We start from the raw sequence: 10,205 nt of genomic DNA on the forward strand, positions 1-10,205 counted from the left end.
AGGCAAAATACTTTCTTCCAAAAGTACTCCAGGAAGTGGGATGTTCTCTCTCAGTGCACCCTAGAGATCCCTACACCACGCTATGCATTCCTAGGGCCAGCTAGCTCCTTCTCCCCAGGAGCAGGGACCACAGCTTTGCTCTGGAGAAATTCAAAATTCAAATTCTCCTAAACCTCACAGTATTAGTTCTAAATCCCGTTGGGAAACAAACAAACAAAAAACTAAACTACAACAATACTTCTCACTCTAGAGAGGTTTTCCTCTAGTGCGAACCTGGTGCTGCACTCTTTCAACCCATCTCTCTTTCTCTCCCTTTGTCTCTACTCAAAATGGGTTCTCTCCCCTCTGTGACACCACAGTTTCTATCGTCCCAATCACCTCCACGCACATCACATCTGCCACACTGTCTCCCTCCAACCGTGGAGATCCTCCTGCCACTTGGCAGAAGAATTTCCTGGGTGTTTTAAGTGATCTGACCTCAATACAGCTGTGTTTGATGGACAATGAAAGCCCAGGATTACCCTAGTTCTCTGCTATCTGAACTTCTTTTATAAGTATAATTATTATGTATTGAGCACCTAACATGTACCAAGCCCTATCTAAGTGTTTCACAACCATCATTTCCTTTAATGTAAATAATAAACATGTAAGATTGTGTTATCAGTGAAGAAACTGGAGAGGTCAGTTGGCTTGCCGAAAATCACATATTTTGGAAAGAAGAGTGGTAAATTTCCAATCCAATCTATCTGTAGCCCAAACCCACACTCTTGACCACCATGCTTTATTGTATATTCTGTGGTGAAACTATCTAGGAGTTATATTCTACGTGTTGGGATTAAAAGTAAGCCTTTAAAATACTTTGAGCATAGAGAAGCAGTAATTATGGGTGGGAAAAAGGGTGGGGACTTAGCTACAGAATCTTAAATCTCATATGAATCCTAAATAGTAATAAAATGTTGGTGCTAAAGAATCTGCATATTAGAACTAATGTGAAATTCAGTAAGATGTCCAAATAGACAATAATGAAAAACCCTTGTGTTGATTCCTTAATATACCAAGGACATACCAAATCTTCAAAATATAGGGTCCAAAATGTAGGAGCAATACTGGGTTCTGAGAAAATGGCACCCTGTGTTTAGTTATTGTTACACATAATTAAAAAAAGATAGGTGGCCTCTGCCTTCTAATGGAAAAAAAGATGCCCTCTGGAGTTAGGATGCCAAGGCGAAGAATTGCACTTTTCAAGCATTTGCATGTGCAGACTGCAGCAGGGAGCACATCTGAATCAACTTTTGAAAATAAAAAGCAAACACCCTGTACATTTTTATTTGATTTGCATAAAAGGTATTGGTGCCTCATGACCTCTCAAAATATGTATGGAATGAAAACATAATATTGAGATTAAAACAGAAAATAAAAGCAGTCCTTGGAAGACTAGGACAAAGAACGGCCAACCTCTGGGCTAGAAATGACAAAATAACACTTCATATCTTTAAGACTATTTTGATGGGCAATAAGTAAAAATTTTGACTGTTTCAGAAAGGGAATGATATTTTAAAACTATCAGGAATAACAATGCCTTTTTATTATTGGTTCAATTTCATATTACGACATTTTTCCTCTCCCTGTGCAAAGGTGGCTAATATTTACTTTAAAATATAAGCAGATCAAAGTTTCATCAGTAATTCCAGGATTCTGTTTTATGACCTTTCTTTTCTTCCCATGAAAAATTTTGACTGTCATTATTCCTCAAGGACCTAGAGTTTAGGTGTAAAATCATTTTGATACTGTTCATATACAGTTACGGGATGCTGGACAGTTATACCACTAGAGATAATTGAGCTGATTCAGCAAAAAAATGTTTGCTGAGAAGTATGAGGAGTGGGATACTGGGCCAAGAAAGACCTAATGATTAATTGGACAAAAATGTCAATCATTTCTGCTTTGCAGGTGAAGAAAGATATAGCGGCTATTCAGATACGACACTAAAACATTATGGTCAGAAAGATAGCAAATTGGTAATTTTAACTACACAGTGACCAACCCCCCAACCAAGATTGTAAGCACCCCGACAGCAGGTGCCATACATTAATTATGCATGTGATCTAAATATCTGGTTCCTAGGAGTCAAATTCTTGTATTGGATAGGAACTTAGTAACACAAGGTGGGGAGGGAATATAAGATGATGGAGGTGAATTTACCCTCAAGAAAGGAAGTTGATCTATCTTGAAAGCCACAGGGCTCTAACTGACAAGGCAGAGGTAATTGCCCCTGGTTATTCACAGAGTAAAACCAATCCCACCCAAGTTTAGGTAAATCAAATAAGTAAAAGCACAAGGAGACAGGGATCCAAGTGTAGTATAGAGAAACACTGAAGAGTTGATAGATTGGTGTTAAATAGATAAAGATCATTAGGGTCAAGGCCATGCCAAGTACAAACTTCCACCTAACCTGGAGTGAAAAGAACCCTGGGATCTCTGCCTGTAGATAAAAATCTAACAGAGGTGATGAAACAGCTGCAAGACCAGAATCCTTATTGTTAAATGAAACAGACCTTATGGGTGCTGTTTGAGTGTCTTGGTCAACTGTGTATTCCTCTACATTAAATTCTTTGATATATTTTTCTAAAGTTTTTTTAATTTATTTTGACAGAGGCAGAGACAGTGTGAGTGGGGGAGGGGCAGAGAGAGGGAGTGAGAGAGAATCCCAAGCAGGCTCTGCACTTCCAGCTGCACAGAGACCAATGTGGGGTTTGAACTCATGAAACTGTGAGATCATGAATTGAGACAAAGAACAAAAGTCAGAAGCTTAATCAATTGAGCCACCCACATGCCCCAAATTCTTTGGTATTTGAGGGCAGGCCTGAGTGGCTCAGTCAATTCAGGCTTGACTTTTGATTTCAGCTCAGGTTATGATCTCACAGTCATGGGATAGAGCCCTGTGTTAAGTCCCACACTAAGCATATAGCCTGTTTAAGATACTCTCTCTCTTCTCCCTCTACCAATATCCCTCATTCTTTCTGTAAAATAAAAAAAAAATAATAATTAAAAATAAATTATTTGATATTTGAGATGAAGGTAATCAACAACTTTCTAAGCCAACTTAAGTCTATTTTTAGTTAATAATTCAGATTTGAAATCTATGCTCCTTAAATCTATTCATTGCCCTTATATTTTGTTTTTATTAAAACTTAATTTTTAATTCAAGTAAAGTGTAAAAAAATATTTAAATGGTAAGAAAACTTTATTTTTACACACAATTTAAGATGTGTAAGTGGATTAATGGGCCACTAAACATCATATATGACAGAATCCACGGGAAGAAACGGACATTTAATCTGGGCAGAGAGTGCCCATAGAACCAAGAACGGGAGATGTTTCTGAACATTTCCAAAACTTTCTGAAGATGAATAGAAGTCACCCAAAAGCAGGGTAAAAAGTCACTGGGATGAAGAGTACCCGGGCAATAGTGAGATATTGTTGAGAACAAAGACACAGGAAAAGGAAGCAATCCCCGTTTTTTCTGCAGTTAAAACCTGAGTACTGTAGACTGACACCTTCTGTTTATATCACACATTAGAATATGCTGCAAATGAACTGATGGTGTTTAGACAATGGGGCAAAGATGGATTATGCTCCAAAGGAGGAAAAATTCATTAAGACTTCTACAGGTGGTGATTCACAAACATCAGCTAGAACTGTGCTTTTGTTGAAGAACTAATGTGCGGCAAACAGTCAAGGCTGATTAATAAGCTGCTTAATGAAGTCTAACACATAGGTAACTAACACAGGTACACAGACTTTCAATGACTTCTTATTTAAATTGATTATCAGGTCACCCTAATAGGTGATGGATAATAAGTATTAACTAAACACATTTGGTTACTGAAAACAAGTACTTGATTATTTTCTTAACGCAGATATGGACTAAATGCTTGTGCCCAGCTCAAACTCATATGTTGAAATCCTAACCCCCGCTGTGATGCCATTAGGGGGTGGAGCCTCTGGGAAGTAATTAGATAATGCTTGGAGAGCCCTCATGAGTGAGATTATAAAAGGGATCCCATAAAGCTCTCTGACCCTCTTTCTACAATGTGAGGATGCATGGAGAAGTCACCAGGCTGCAGCCCAAAAGAGGGCTCTCACCAGACTCCAACTATGCTGGCTCTCTGATCTAGGACTTCCAGCACTCAGAAGTGCAAGGAATAAATTTCAATCATTTATAAGCAACCCAGTCAGTCATAGTTTGATATAAACCCTAAACTACACCCTAAACAGTAACCTAATACAAAAATTTTAGTACAGGCAAATTTATTACACTCCCAGATTATATGTGTGTTGTATAATATATATACAGATGAATATTTGTATGTGTATGTTATATGTACATTGTATACATGTCTATATATAATGATATTTAATTCAACAACTATTATATCAAAAGCCATTTTAAAATTTAGGAAAATGACAATTTCTTCTTGGCAAAACATTTTGTAGCCAACCAAAAATTCCCTGTCATCTTTGAAAAAATTCTTTCTTATCTTATGAGCTCTCTTAACACATTTTTTTCTACCTCTCCTCACACTTGTCAGCACATTTAAATGAATGTAAAATGGAGGAAATGAGGGCTCTTAGATTCACTTACTTGAACCAACTTCTTTTTTCAATTTCTCTTACAGTCTATCCACTGTGCTGGCTTGATATTATTAGCTCTGTTCTTCACTACTCTGTTAACATAGCAGCCAGGCCTCCCATAGCATCTCGTTTCCCCTGACTCTCTCTCCTAACTAGTGCTGCCAAAATAACTTATGAAGTTAAATCCCTTGCTTAAAATGCTTCCATTCCCTGAGGAAGACCAAACACCTAAGACTGCCATTCAAGGTCCTCCGTTATTTGGCCCTACGTTAAATGTTTCTATTTAATTTCTTACCTTACCTGTACCCTTTCCCTGCATACAGACCAACTTATTACTACTTTCTCCTTTGCCACATTTTCTTAATACATTTTGTTCCAATAATGCACATTCACATTTTCTACCTTTGAGTCCTTGCTTATGCCATTCTCTTTACCTGGAATGCAGTTTCCATTCCTCACATCTATATCTGTTAAATTTCTTACAGGCACAGTTTTAAGAGCCATGTCCTTCAGAATTGTCTCTTGTCCCTACAACTACAGGTAATTTGTTTCAAGTTTTTTTTTTAAATTTACCAATTATAATATTTGAATAATGTTTGTGATTGTTGCCTTGTACCATAATTTTTAATGCATTTATTTCTTCAACTCAATTTATAAGCTACTTGAGAGTTCTGACTATCATTTCTCATATGTGACCCTGGAAAATTATAATGAGAGATACTTAGAGATTTATTGAATGAAAGAATGGATTTTTGTGATCTCTAGTTGTGCCTAAGATACGGTGTTTGACAGCTGATGGTAATTAAGAATTTAATTGAAAGTTGGAAACAAATTGAGTTGGAACTCTCCAGAAAATAAAAGTCTGTGTTTGTTTCTCTGTTGAAGTAAGGACTATGGGAACAGAGGCTAAAATGAACCTATGGAGAGTGGATACTAAAACTATTGTATACAAACATACCATCTATTTCTCATGTTGCCCTAATGATCTAACTTTGGATGTCCACGAGATGTCCACTATATATAACTTGGTGTGATGATGCAATAAGGTATGTTAGACTGGTGGCCAAATAGAAGTTTATATTTCTACTCTTTACATATTCATTATGATTTTAAATATATTTCATATTCTCACCTGTTGTTATGTTTCTTGCTCCATAATGACTTTTACCTAAAATGCTATACTCTTCTATAAAAAGGTGAATTTAAGATTGTTCCAATTCTCAAAATTTGCATCATTAAAGACAAGAAAAACCAATGATCATTTACTTTTTTCTTATATTTAAATAGACAAGACACTCATAGTGTTGGAAAAGTGAATGAGTGAGCTTTTAACAACACTTGTAAATGACTTGAAACAATACTTTTGATTTTTCTTGTTTAGCTAGGAGAAAGACCAAGTATCCTAAAGGATTACCATCAGTCAACTCTTAACATTTGCTGCATTCTTAGTAAGGGAACTCAGATCACTACTAAGAGAATCAGAAGGAATTGGTATACTAAATTTATTCCCTCAAGAAGCTTATACTCTTATATTTGGGACATTTGTAAGTGTGTTTCCCTAATTACTGTTATAGATTATGATACCTCTTTTACCATGTATCAGATTCAACAAGATTTCTTTGATGTAGGTGATGACTCCCTATTTACCTACAACATTCCTTAGCTTATCATTAGTTTTTGATTGTCCAGGGACAGATCCAGTTGGAACTGGCTTGATATTTACAAATATTAACACTATTGAAGGGACCAATACGGTATTTTATTTCTTGGTGTCTTTTCCATAGAAAAAGGTTTGTTTCAAATAGTTAATGAAAGTCAAAGCTCCAGGGACCAATTAAGAGATTTTTTTTTTTTCTGAAGTCCAGGAGAACGGCAAGAAAATTTGCTCACCCACCTGGACTGCTTTGTTTTATCTCTTCTACTCAAATGGAATTAACTATGCAAAGGATAAACATCACTGTATTGGGGAAAACCATGTATGACATAGAAAAAGAAAGTGACTGTGAATTAAAGAGTGAAACAGAAGATAACATAAAGTAGTAACAGTGAAATCTTGAATGATGTCCTATTAAAGTGTGATGCTATGGATTAAAAACAGGGATAATTTTCAGGGTAAGCAAAGAGACCAATACATTAAAAATTAATCAAGAAAATAGCATTTTTCATCTTACGGACACATTTTCTCTCTCACATACACATAAATAACTTGTGTAAATGCTATGGCAGGAATAGAAAGGATGGCAGAAAAAACAACGACAAGTAAATGACATATCCTCATGGAAATGAAGATAAAATTCACATTAAATCTTTTTTTAAAGATGTGCAAGCTTACTGTGCATAATAATGTTGGATTCAAGAAAGAAAATTTCTCTACATATATCATGGCCTTTGAAAGTTTGATTGGGACCTCAGATCCTTCTGTTTGTGAAATATCAAGAATGACATTTTTTTTTTTTTGACCAGCATAAGTGACCACAAAATACTAGGGCATTTATAGAAGCTAATTTTCCATTGAATCCCATCTTGAGGCTATATGGGGGAATCTTTTTTGTAAAAGTTCATAAAGTAAATATTTTTGACTTTGCAGGACATAAGGTCTCAGTTCTTACTATTCAGCTCTGCTGTGGGAGAGCACATATAGCCATGCACAATATATAAATGAATGAACACAGCTGCATTCCAATAAAACTTTATTTACAAAAACAGATGGTAGACTAGATATGGCCCATGGTCTCCAGTTTTCCTTCCCCTCTCTAAAGCAAATAATAGTAGATGAAACATAATAACAATATCAAACATTTTTATTTAAAAAAGAAAATATGAAAATTAATTTTCTATTTTTTAGCACAATGAATAAATAATTTAGCACAGACACACTCATTATGCATACAGAAAGGTGTCACGGTATTTTGTTTTAAAGCTCACCTGAAAGAAAGCACTTTAAGTGACCCATGGTCATGAAACTGTTAGCTAACTTTAAAAAATTTGGCACGGAAAGCAATAATGAATAGTATTTCCTAAAGACATTTGAACTTTTTGCCGAGATTGACTCCTTGGGAATTAGTGATAAAATTACTTTATAATAAACAAAAAATGTTGGCAAGGATACAAAGAAACAGGAATCCTCATGCACTATTGGTGGGAATGCAAACTGGTGTAGTCACTGTGGAAAACAATATGGAGCTTCCTCAGAAAATTAAAACCAGAATTACCATATACTTCAGTAATCACACTGCTGGGTATTTATCCAAAAACTACAAACAAAAACACTAAATCCAAAGGATATAATGCACCCCTATGCTTACTGAAGCCTTATTTAGGCCACATTATGGAAGCAGCCCAAGTGTCCATTGACATATGAATGCATACAGAACACACACACACACACACACACACACACACACACACACTCACACAGACATACACACACACACACACACACACGAATATTATTCAGCCATAAAAAAGAGTTAAATCTTGTCATTTACATCAACATGGATAGATCTAGAGATTCTAAGGTTAAGTGAAATAAGTCAGATAAAGACAAATTCCATATGATTTCACTCATATGTGGAATTTAAGAAACAAAAGAAACAAAGGGGGAAAAAGATGAAAAAAAACAGACTTTTAATAATAGAAAACAGATGGTTACCAGAAGGAGGGCAGGAAGGGGAAATGGATGAAATGGTGGAAGAGAATTAAACAATATACTTATCTTTATGAGCACTGAGTAATGTATAGAATTGATGAATCACTATTTTGTACACGACACTGATTTAACACTGTATGTGAACTAGACTGGAATTAAAATAAAATCTAACAGGGGCGCCTGGGTGGCGCAGTCGGTTAAGCGTCCGACTTCAGCCAGGTCATGATCTCGTGGTCCGTGAGTTCGAGCCCCGCGTCGGGCTCTGGGCTGATGGCTCAGAGCCTGGAGCCTGTTTCCGATTCTGTGTCTCCCTCTCTCTCTGCCCCTCCCCCGTTCATGCTCTGTCTCTCTCTGTCCCAAAAATAAATAAACGTTGAAAAAAAAATAAAAAAAAAATAAAATAAAATCTAACAGAAATAGTTCATAAGATTCAACAAAATTATAAACTCAAATGTGTTCACAATTGACATAATAGGCTTTCCTATCCATCAAATATTTTACAAGGAAAAGGCTGTGAGATTATAAATAGTGGCAGATTGTTGTGTCCACTAGTTGGTGAAAAACAGGAAAGTTTTAAATTTAAAACCTCAAAATTGGTGGAAATAAGGGTCCTATCTTAAGTGGAATTACACAGTGAACATATTCTATGCATTGGAAGTGTCCTTAGTAAAAGAAACTCAGGTGCCTTGTCTAGAGGTCTCTTTTCTACAACTAGTTTCATCAAAGTTTATTTTATGTATGAGGGGGTGGACCCACATGTGCCTTAAGTACTTCCCTGGGAGTATTGAGGCTGCATATCTGCTTGATGCTTTGTGAAACAACTTGCTCCACAGGCCCATAAGGAATCATGGGCATGCTGAGGCATGGCCCCTGTGAGGTTCCCATGCTACTACAGGTTGGGATCTAGGGAGGAAGCTTCTCACTATTTTATAAAAAACAGTTATTCCACAGTCATGACCCAAAGATCAGCTATATGTCAGGCACTCTACTGGCACCTCAGAAAGCATTTTAACCTTGTCTATAAAGTGACATATATAGATGCAAAAATGGTGACATCTGTTTCATTAACAGGAAACTTTCTGTTTAGTACAAATTAATGTAAATACCATTTGTTCAATACTGTGGGAAAAACCTGGGGTTTTTCCTGGGTGGCTCAGTTGCTTAACTGACTTTGGTTCAGGTCATGATCTTGAGATCCACGGTTTGAGAACTGCATGGGGCTCTGTGCTGACAGCTCGAGCCTGGAGCCTTCTTTGGAGTCTGTGTCTCCCTCTCTCTCTCTACCCCTCCCCTGCTCCTGCTCTGTCTCTCTCAATCTCTCTCTCAAAAATAAACATTAAAAAAAAAAAACCACATCCTCCTATGGCTATTCAAAGGTCAACACACCAATGGTAGTCATATTATATGTGTTACAGCATTAATCTTAACTCATTAGGTGACTTTCTTAACTAGTTTTCAAAGGACTTTCAACCTATTTTGAAAATATCCTACCGTGATAGGCAGTATATCCTATCACTGTTGATAAGTAAGTTTAATTAATCCTACCAAATGTGTATGTTTACCTTGCTTTTCTTCATAAAAGAATTAAAAGTGTCAAAGATGGAAAAAATAAAAACCTGGTAACTTTTAAAGTTTACTTGTACTTGCCCTTCATCTTTCCTCCCTTTTAATATTTCTGCAGTTTATAGTCATTCATATTTGATTTATGTTTCTCTTAATAGAGGAAGAACTTTTTAGATTTAAGCTAGGGTGGAGGTAAAGGATTGTGATTGATTGAAAGATCAAGGAGTGTGCGTATAACGTGCAAGCTCGGCTATTAATGGGTAGTGTCACCTGAACTATCCGAGCCCTGAAATCTTTTCTCTTTAAAATGAAGTCTGTTGATGACTTCTGGGAAGGCCTACACCTCAGAGTTGGGTGA

The sequence above is a fragment of the Herpailurus yagouaroundi genome, unplaced genomic scaffold (genome assembly GCF_014898765.1).
Source record: "Herpailurus yagouaroundi ecotype Mexico unplaced genomic scaffold, PumYag 162, whole genome shotgun sequence".
NCBI lineage: Eukaryota > Metazoa > Chordata > Mammalia > Carnivora > Felidae > Herpailurus > Herpailurus yagouaroundi.